Consider the following 10735-nt stretch of genomic DNA (forward strand, 5'->3'; position numbering starts at 1 on the left):
AAAACAAAAGAACACAAATTGAATAACGTTATCATATACACATTTTAACAGACAAGCAATTGTAACGTTGAAATAATTCAATATAACAAATCAAATTTTGCTACTTATATGATGTTGCTTTCTAGCAGAATTGTTTTACGTTCATGAATTTCATTCTCTGCATGACTAGCATAATACCACCGTCTTCTGTGCCCGAAATAACAAAACTACAGTATATGGACCTGAAGTGTCAACACTATTTCCTAAACATAATGATCCCTTCTCAAAGTTCAATTTATTCAGGTAGACAAATATACTGTAGTTTTGTTAATTCGGCCACAGAAGGCGGTAATGTTATGTTAGTCATACAGAGAATGAAATTCATGACCTAACAAATGCTGCTTGAAAACAACATCGTATATGTTAACAAAATTTGATTTGTTATATTGAATTATTTCAACGTGATAATTGCTTGTTTGTTAAAATATGTATACGATAACATTATGCAATTTGTGTTCTTTTCTTTTGTGTGTTTTGGAAAATATAATGTTAATTAATGCGTCGCCATAAATGTTGTAACTAAAACCCTGTGCATCTCTAGTGTTTATCGTATGGCTCGTCCTTTCCCGACACGTTATCTGTACTTTGTTTTCATTTTAAACGAGACGCTCTACTATACTGAGTTTAACATATTGCTACTTAACTAATTATCCATTTCTGTTATTACTAAGGAACATTGTACAACGTATGTAAACGTCCCAAAAATCACTTTAACATCAGTCACTCATCATTTGTAATGTCAGTGTACCTATCAATTTACAAAATATAATAATGAATCATTGTTCCATAAATTAATTTAAAAGTTTAATATTAGTCTTCACAGCAAACCCGAAGTAATGACGTATAAATAAACATTTTACAAACATATAGGCTTAACCATTTTGCAATAGTTTTGCAAAACAATTAATTTACATCACATATCCATTATATATGAGGTCTCGCCTATCTCATTGAATACAACATTACAACGAGAGGAGTTCGGCCGGCACCGTGGATCGTGTCCCGGCATAGCTCAGTTGGAAAGAGCACTCAGCGCGGAGAGCTGAGAGGTCCCGGGTTCGATTCCCGGTGCCGGAACGAATTTTTCTCGAATTAAATGATGATAATAATTAATTTACACTTTTACTATATGTAGGCCTACCCGTGCATGGGGATGATCCCTAAGACATCTGACATGTCTTCCTCTAAACTAGTGTATTAATATCTGGTTTTAAACCCTATGAGCACAATCGCAAAACTGAAACTAGCTCGAACTGCACACTGCACACTGTACCTTTTGACGAACGGAAGCTTCAGTCTCAGGTTTATTTGTACCTTTTTGTCCACGCCTGTGGAGTAACGGTTAGCACGTCTGGCCGCGAAACCAGGTGGCCCGGCTTCGATTTCCGGTCGGGGCAAGTTACCTGGTTGAGGTTTTTTCCGAGGTTTTCCCTCAACCCAATATGAGCAAATGCTGGGTAACTTTCGGTGTTGGACCCCGGACTCATTTCACCGGCATTATCACCTTCATCTCATTCAGACGCTAAATAACCAAAGCTGTTGAAAAGCGTCGCAAAATAACCTAATAAAAAATAAAATTTGTACCTTTTAGTTCTGTTAGGAGTTGGAGACGTGCAATTTCTATTTAAATAAGGAATGAACTAAGGTCAAAAAATAAATGCGGACGTCAATAAGACAATAACGTAAAGGAAAATTAAACGATAATTACTGGAAATGGCATGTGTACCATACTTTTCTGCATGGCGAGAAGTGAAATGCCTCTTTACACGGAAATGAGAAATATAATTACTACTTTTTACACAAATTAAACAAATAGTCTTTCCGTCATGAAGTGCACAAAAGTATTCGTCTTCCCATTCCTGGTGGCAGTAATTTCAAGACGAAGAAGCCATTTTTACGGCGAAGATTACGGAGGTATTATTTGGAGTTACCTGTCATCCTCCTTTCCGCGAAACGCCACAGACGTATCACAAACAGTGTTTACGTTTCAATCTTACCTTCCCCTACCGAGCGAATGGTGTGGGGTGAATGAAAGTAGTGACGTCATCTCTCATTGAGAGACAGTCGCTTACCCATGGTTATGTCAAATAGGGTGAGCTTTCTGAAAATTAGTTTTGTGTTGGGGATGTGTTGTGTATATGTTTTTGTATGTCTCTACATTTATATTGTTCTAGTGTGTTCACTTTCTGGCTTTTCCGCTTAATATGTAGGATTTTAATGTCTGTTTCTATTTTGCTGTAGCTGTGATTGGTGTTGATGTGTTCTGCGTAGGTGGTTATGTTTTGTGATTTAGTTATGATTGTTATGTGATTCTGTATCGTGTTTGAAATAATGGCTCAGTTTGTCCGATGTAGAAGTCGTTACAGAAATAATGCATGTTATTTGTGAACTCCTCTTAGGTTGTATTTATTTGTTGTGTTGGTTGTGTATTGAAATGTTTTTGTAGTGTGTTTTGTGTTCTGTATTTTAATTTTCTGAATTAAGCTGCGATCTTGTGTGTGTTTTTTTCATGTGTTAGAGTTATTTATTTTTGTATTTTTGTATTGTGTTTCTTTGTTTCCTGTGATTATGTTTTGCCTATTTTATGATGTTTATTATTCTATGGTTCTATCCACTCTCTTGTGCTATGTATTTGATAGTGTGTACTTCTTCGTTATATTCTCATTGCTTCATTGGAATGTTGATTAATATGTTTATCACGGATCGGAATGCTGCTTGCGATGTGCTGTGTATGTGTGTTACTGTGGTTGGGGATTTCCTATAAATTTTAAATACATGTTCATTATCTATCTACCTTTAGTTTTGAGTCTATTTTTTGTGTTGGTGTAGGTTTTCAATATCTCCTTTGTTTTCTTTGTATACTATTAGAATGTCGTTTACATACGTATCTGTGTGGGACGGCCCCGATCTGTGCCAATATTTGTGATGTCTACTGTTTTATTTAGGAAATGAGTGTTTGTTCTATGTTGTGTGGTATCAGTATAGACCTGTGTTTTTTCTGTCCTTCTTTAAGGTATTTTCATGTGCCTTGCTAATCATATTACCAAAAACACCCTCTTCTTTTAAATGTTTAGTGTTGCTTAAAACGAAACAAAAGTGAGAACTTAGTCGGTCACTTTTACTACGGAATTTCATTTTATGTTTGTCCGAAAATGCGATAATTTTATTTTGTTTTTGCTTCTTTTTTCTATTCCCCTGATACCATTAGTCTTTTTTTCTGTTTCCGATGATAGTGGTAATTACTTATGAGGAAATATGTAATGACAGTAAAAAAGTGAATTACTTCGCCTCAAAACCATCAATGGTCATCATGAACCTTGCTTTGCGTTCTTTATCATAAAATAAATACTGTATATCATGCAATCCAGTATCATCGAGTTCAAAATTTTGAAGAAATATAATGTATTAATGTTACTGTGTTATGAAAAATTGTTTCCTGGCTGTCCATACATCAATGTGTTTTTCTGAACACGTGGCAGTTGAATAAACTAGTAATGACGGAAATATAACGCAAATATTTACCGAGTTCTTTATAACTTACCATTTAGGGCAATGGCGAGTGATTTGCATTGAAGTTGTACATGATTATATTTAGAAATTATGTCTCAGACGTGGCGAAAGTAGGACATTAGAATGCACTACTTTCTGGAAGTAAACAATAGAATTGAATGACTTTAATAGAAGTGTACGTTGTCTGATCTGGAGTGAAAAATAGGCCTTTATTCCCCTGAATGGGAAATATATTTTGCTTTATGATATTCTATTTACTCATTAAAGGAAATGTTAGAAGAAAGTATTGTAGAAATATAAAATTTTCATCTCGAGATATTTACAGAAATATAGGTTTAAAATATTTCTCATACGTAGAAAGTAAGTTACTTTAGTTTTCGGCATGGGAACTGTCTGTGCACACTATTTCCACAAAACTACTTGAAGTTATTTCATATTCACCATCTGCGAACCAACTCAAACTCAATAATGTACAAGAACTTTAAATAATTTTTCTATGAAAATGAATCCACCTTTATTCGAAAATATAAAATGTTGCTTCGTTCCAAAATGGCTAAAAACACTTTCCTCTCATGTTAAAATGTGTGATAAATCAAATGAGGTACACAAAATCACAAAAATAATTTTGTCAGGAATGCAAAATATGAGAATAAAAATTCTAAAGATCAATAACATGTCTACAAGATTAGACCTGCAAAAGGAAAATATTTGAGGTAGAAACAGGGCTTCAAAATGCTCGTATTTACACGAACTAATTTTCTAATTGAACGTAACTAAAACCTTAAGGAATTAGGGCCTATAGTCCACACCTGTGGAGTAACGGTCAGCGCGTCTGGCTGAGAAACCAGGTGGCCCGGGTTCGAATCCCGGTCGGGGCAAGTTACCTGGTTGAGGTTTTTCCGGGGGTTTTCCCTCAACCCAACACGAGTAAATGCTGAGTAACTTTCGGTGCTGGACCCCGGACTCATTTTCACCGGCATTATCACCTTCATATCATTCAGACGCTAAATAACCTAGATGTTGATACAGCGTAGTAAAATAACGCAATAAAATAAATAAATAGAGCCTATAGCAAGAAAGTATTACTTTTAAGTCACAAGAAGGAACTTGGGACATTAGGGAAAATAACGATAGTGCGTTTCTTTAAAGTTTAAAAGGAAAAGGTAAATGTATCCCCTACATTCGCCATTAGGATTTTAGGGATGGCGTGGAGGTAGATCTTCATGCTATTATGACTTCAGCATTAGAATGAGATGGGGTGTTGGTTCGAAGCTCCGACCGTATTTAGCTCCGGGAAATACCCAATATTCAATTTCATATGAGGCTACGTGAACCTCGAAGCCGTTCTGCGAAGTTTTAAAAAGAGAAAAGTCTCTTAATCATATGAAATTTAACCCGGAACCTCAGTGTATAGTCAGTTACTCTACCAACTGAGCTATCTGACCGCCTAATTCTCAAAACGTAAAGTTAAAATATTTCTACTCACAAATCATGTAAATCTAGAGAACAGCGATCGACCAGAAAAGGCGTTCTATGTAATATTAGGCTTATATTCAGCTTTTCGTAGTCAATTTCAAATATGTATGTCATTATTATTATGACTTTTACTTGAACCTGATTTTTAACGGTTGCATTCTAGATAAACATCATAGTTAGATTTATTTTTTATAAACATTGTATAAATATTGTCGTAAGTAGCGAAGTAATATTAAAGGTGAATACAATTTAAGAAGAGCAATAATATTAGAATTTTTGCAGAATTAATTATGTATATCTGTTTAATAGTCAATTATGTATAGTGGACTCTACTAAGTTCGACTAAATAGAATTAAAAGTTCAGTCCAATAAGGGTAGTGGGTGTGGCAGGTGAAATGAATATAAATTCTTATTGGTTATAAATCAACGAATATAGTACTGTACTTGCATTTCCTGCCCGCCCCGAGAAATGTGTATGCGCTTATAGTACCACAGTGGGTTTCGACAGTTCCGTCTCACAAACGGCACAATTCTCAAATAGAAAAAGAAGAGTTCATTAATTTAAAATCAATGATTAAATGTGAATATCCTAATCAATAAAATATTCTGTTTTCCTTTAACAAAAGTATCACTACAAGACAAAGAACCAATTCCCATTCAAATGGCAAACTCATTTCTTTGTGCCCTTATAGGGGCGTGTCTAATACTCCTAGGTAAGCAGTCGAACTATAGAATGTCGAACTTGTTTTCTGTCGAATTTAAGAGCTTCCACTGTAATTGAAGTCTGGTACTTATAATTTTTTAGAATTAAAATGTGTTCTAATTGCGCGGTATATGGTAGTATTTTGTACATCTTTTTTGAGTTCATATTAAGTGAACAAAAATAAGAACAGCCATATTAATAGTAACATAAACATGGGGGGAGGGTCACGTCGTTCTCTCTAAGTATCAACACAGCCCCAGTCAGGTAGAACAAACTCTGTTATAGCTGTAGTGTCTGTCCGCGGTTCTTGCAATACGTAAGTTCGCTCGAGCCTGCAGTAAGTGGCGGCTCGTTATGAGTGAAGCATAGTAAAATCCGATCAGATCGTTTAGAGATCGTTTCCCTTTTTTGACTGGGAAAAAAAGTACTGCTTTGTTAAGAAGAAAGGTAAATCTACGAATCATATTATGTTCTACTATACTTTCTTCAGCATAATATTTTATTATCAGAAGACATTTTACAAATAGACATAGCGAAAGTTTTGGTAAAGAAATACAGCATGGATCTGCAAGAGAGAAAACTTTAGAAGAGGTAAAGGGAAAAGGTGAGACCGATCTCACATGTGTCAGCACGTTATGCGTGAGAGTTACAGAATTGCGCGACATATGATGGACCAGATAAGAGTATTTGTAGATATATTTAAAATTTGGGAGTATCAATTTGGGGGAGTTCCTTTACTAGAAACTGTCATGAAGTGTGATGAGAAAAATCTTATCAAATATAAGGCTTTTCTTCAACAAAATTCACTCGTTGGTTTGCAGAGATAGTAACAATGGACAAGGAATGGAGATTTTTGCAATCCTTTTGGTTTGCAGTCGATAGAAGCTCGTGAAGGTTTGTAGCTTAAATTGATAAATCTACACAATAGCACGCCACTCAGAGTTTCGGTGAAATCAGAAATCGAACTGCTCGCTATGTTGCCTAAATCAGAATTTCCAAATCTACGCTTACTTGCTTCCTGTTCTAGTAACCATATTTGCTTCCACATAATGCTTCCCAATTTGAAACAGATTTTAATGCAAGAAATAAATGCCAAACCTCTAAACGTACAACAGGAGTAACATTTTATTTTCCGTGAAATGTAAAACATTTTACTTCCTTGAATTTTTGATTACCCGTGTATTTGTTGCATCTTTAAAAGTTTGTGTTCAATTTATGTTTTCAGCACTAAATAATATCCTATTTTAAGAAAGCTTGGCAATAGTAAATTTTAGTTTGTGTGTTTAGCTACAGACTGTATAAAACTACTATAATTATTGCACCATGCATCATTCTGAAATATAAATCATGGATTAGACATCTTGACCACTTGCACGAGCCGTCACAGCGCACCATGGCAGTGAAGTGCATCTGCAGCGTAACTACAAACAACTTGTAACTGCTGTGCCTGACTCCGTGGGCCGTATTCATGGACATTTTTAGCGCGGGTTTCCGGTGGATGATCATAGTTTTTTGTATTCAGTGTTAGAGATAGGATATGATTTGAATTCTGTACAAGTAACCAGTGGATAGCCGGGGCTAGCTTAGTACGCTAGTAGCGCGTGCTGCAATATTTCTATGAACAGCACCCCGTCTGTCTTTCTTTGCCTCAAGGTTTTTAGCATTTTGTGAGCACGAGTTGCCCATTCATGAATATGAGAATTGAAATCTAGGAAATGTCTTACGACAGCGGTCATCAGCACAGAGCACCCTGGGGCTAGCGTCGCTTACTCACGGAGAACACACTGCACTATACAGCATTTCGTTGCTGCTAGCGGGTATGCTCTCTACCACTTCCTCCTGCACGACAGGCCACACGGGACGGTTCCGCATACCCTTTGCCCATTACAGCGAGTGCTGATGACCACTGTCTTAGAACGTGTATGAGAAAATGTCATTTATATGAAAATGATAATCTGCAAAGAGTCTGACTTTTTTAAAGATTTAGCCTAAGTTATGTACTAATGTATTTAAAGGAATTAATATAAGAGCTATTAAGAGCATTACAATGATTCTGTGTTCATTTTATAAAATAATAATTGTTTGTCAGTTCTGCTATTCTACAATATTTGTAATTTTGGTGCAAAGTGAAAGAAGCGGATCGGCCTCTAGTGCGTGATTTGGATCACATTTTATGTATTTAAGAATGTAATATTTTACTTCCCGGTCAACTTTACTTGGAGGACAGAAGACAAATTGGCATTGTACCAGATGTCTAAGTATTTTATTCAATAAACAAATAATTTAATTTCCAACATTCTTCATCATCATCATTATCATCATTCATCAGGAGTGTCCACTCTGGATAAACTTTGACGAACTAACGCTTCTCGGCACTGGCGATATCTATGAGTTTCCGCATGGAGTCGGAGCGAATAACGACAAGTTAAGAGCCCTGCCATTGGAAAAAAATATATTTTTTTGTTTCTGCAGATGGGAAAATGTAGAAAATGCCAATGCAGAAAGAGATAAGAACATCTGGCCTCCAGCATACTCACATTCTTAGATGACAATCCTAGAATACTAACTGAAATAAAATTAAAAACTAATGACCGAACGATATTCTCTAATGACCAGTACAAACAACTTTTTTTTTTAATCTTTCTACTTCGAAGTATGGGTATGACTTAACAGAAATTCGACCTCTATAGTCTATATTAGTCTGTGGGTCCGAAGTTCGAGGGTTGAACTTGACCGAGTCGATGGAATTTTTGGTACGGCTTCCTCCGAAAGGGGAGTAAAGCTACGAGGCCCGTGTCGTAGATTCAGAATACATGAAAGTACTTTGTTCTTAAGAGAGATCTCTAGGTAAATTTTCTGGACCATTTTCACATTCACATTCAATAATCTCTGCAGTTTCAACGCGCTATTAAATGAAGTATTAATACTTAATGGGAAAGGGTGATTCTTAGTGAAAGTAAAGTCTAAATCAGTGGTAGGCATTTTATACTTTCAGTCCTTCTATAGTGATCGCAGAAAACGTAACTAGCTCATTCACTTCTTATGCTAGACGTCAACCAACCCTGCCGATATGGGTGAACTAGAGTGTTGGAGTTCAGAAGTCGTGTTCTGCAAGTACTAAATGTAATACATTTGCCGACCGCTGGTCTAAATGAAGAGGAAAAAATAGGCCGATTATCCAACATATATTCATATCACAAATGAATTAAAATTTAACATTGCCCCAAATTATATAATAATCGAGGAAGGTATGGCATAGGCATTGGCTTGTGTGGAAAAAGTGGAGAAATAAAAAATAAGACACATTTCCTGCTTTATTGTTTTTTTTTTGTATTATATTCATCGAGAATCCAATGCTATTCACCCAACCTTGTTGTGTGGTTCAGATCATTCCCCATAAGAAATCTGATGACAATTTTAAATTGCATTGTAGGGAAGGATACCTAATTCCGTGACATATTTAATAAAGTATATATTTATGCCAAATTGTAATAAAATTTTCAAATAACACCTAAATGACGTTATTTGGATCTTTAGCTAAAGTTTTTACAACATTCAGTGTCAACAGTTTCACAAGTTTGAAATATATGATTCTTCATTGTTATACAGTGGCTCCTAAATCCGCGACAGGGATCAAAATTCCGTGATAGTGGTTTCCTAATTCCGTGATACTAAAATAATCCTCATTAACTGCTCAGAAAACAAACGTGTTTTTGGAAAAAAAAAACACATTGTAGTCATGATATATTCTTTTAATATGGATTAAGCAAGAAATTACAACATATAAAAAGGACCTAAGTGACAAATTTCATAGAAAATACTTGTGTAACTACAGGAATACATATTACATATTATAAACAATATAAAATGAAAGTTAAATTCAGTACAAAATTAAATTTGAATAAATTGAATTATGACACATTTATTTCTCATTTTATATTCCTAACAACAGCAGTAATTAAGTTTAATATATGCCCTTTTATTTTATTATAATTATAATTGATGTTTTCTATAACTTATTTCTATTATTATTTCCAAGAAATATTTTCTTTCATAGACATTAATTTTCACAATTTAGCGTTGGCATCACTGATCGAGTGAGCCTGGAAGGAGAAATATGAAAATAAATCCGACAATGGGAAAGCTCCTAGCTCCTGCATCATTGTTATTGTCTCACAATGTTTAAATAATCATACACATTGATTCAGCTGACTATAATCTATAGTAATATACAATTTTTATAATGCTATATTAATTTTTGTCTCAAATATAAAATGTTTTTCAGAAGTGGTCACAAGAGAAAGAAAAACTTACTGCTCAACTACCTTACACTGAATAAAAGCTTCTGCAGTCGACTGCTTCTATTCAAAAGGCGGGTAGTCAATAAGATTGAAAAGAAAAGCTCTCCTCGCTTCTGATAGGTATTTCAAAAACTTAAAAATCAGAGACCATAACTCCATGGCAGTCAATTGAAATTTTATCACGGGATTAGGGGTATCGCGGTATTAGGCAAGAGATATAACCTGAAATATTGACCTGCGTTTAAATTACTCATAGCCTATATTGGTTTCAACTGGACTTTAAAAGTAGGTAAAATGTAGAATATATTTAATAAGTATTGTCTAAAAACTTATGAGTTCCCTTTTACACTCTCGACATCTTCTTCTTCTTCTTCTTCAGTCCCTTCTGCTGCTAAGCGTCGGGTTCGCCTCTCTCCGTCCATTTCATCCATTTTTCCCGATCTCTACACATTCTCTTCATCTCTACCATTGTTTTTCCTTTCTGTTGGCCTATTCTTTCTATTGTATCCTCCCATTTCTTCCTCTTCTCTTTCTTCCTTCCACTCTCATTTCCATCACCTGTTTAACCTTCCTTTCTTCTCCCATACGATATACATGCCCAAACCATTTCAACTGCCTTTCATTAATCACCTCTGTTAATGCTTTTCTCAGTTTAACTTCTTCTCTTATCCTGTCATTCCTTATCTTATCTCTTCTGGTCTTTCCT

General features: G+C 35.2%; 1 non-coding gene across 1 annotated transcript; it reads left to right on the plus strand.

Moving 5' to 3' along the window:
• The first annotated feature begins 1039 nt into the window (after positions 1 to 1039).
• TRNAS-GGA (transfer RNA serine (anticodon GGA)) lies at positions 1040 to 1116 on the plus strand. The gene has a single exon. It is a non-coding gene; the product is annotated as a tRNA-Ser (tRNA).
• Positions 1117 to 10735: the final 9619 nt, after the last annotated feature.

The sequence above is a fragment of the Periplaneta americana genome, chromosome 8 (genome assembly GCF_040183065.1).
Source record: "Periplaneta americana isolate PAMFEO1 chromosome 8, P.americana_PAMFEO1_priV1, whole genome shotgun sequence".
Classification (NCBI taxonomy): Eukaryota; Metazoa; Arthropoda; class Insecta; order Blattodea; family Blattidae; genus Periplaneta; species Periplaneta americana.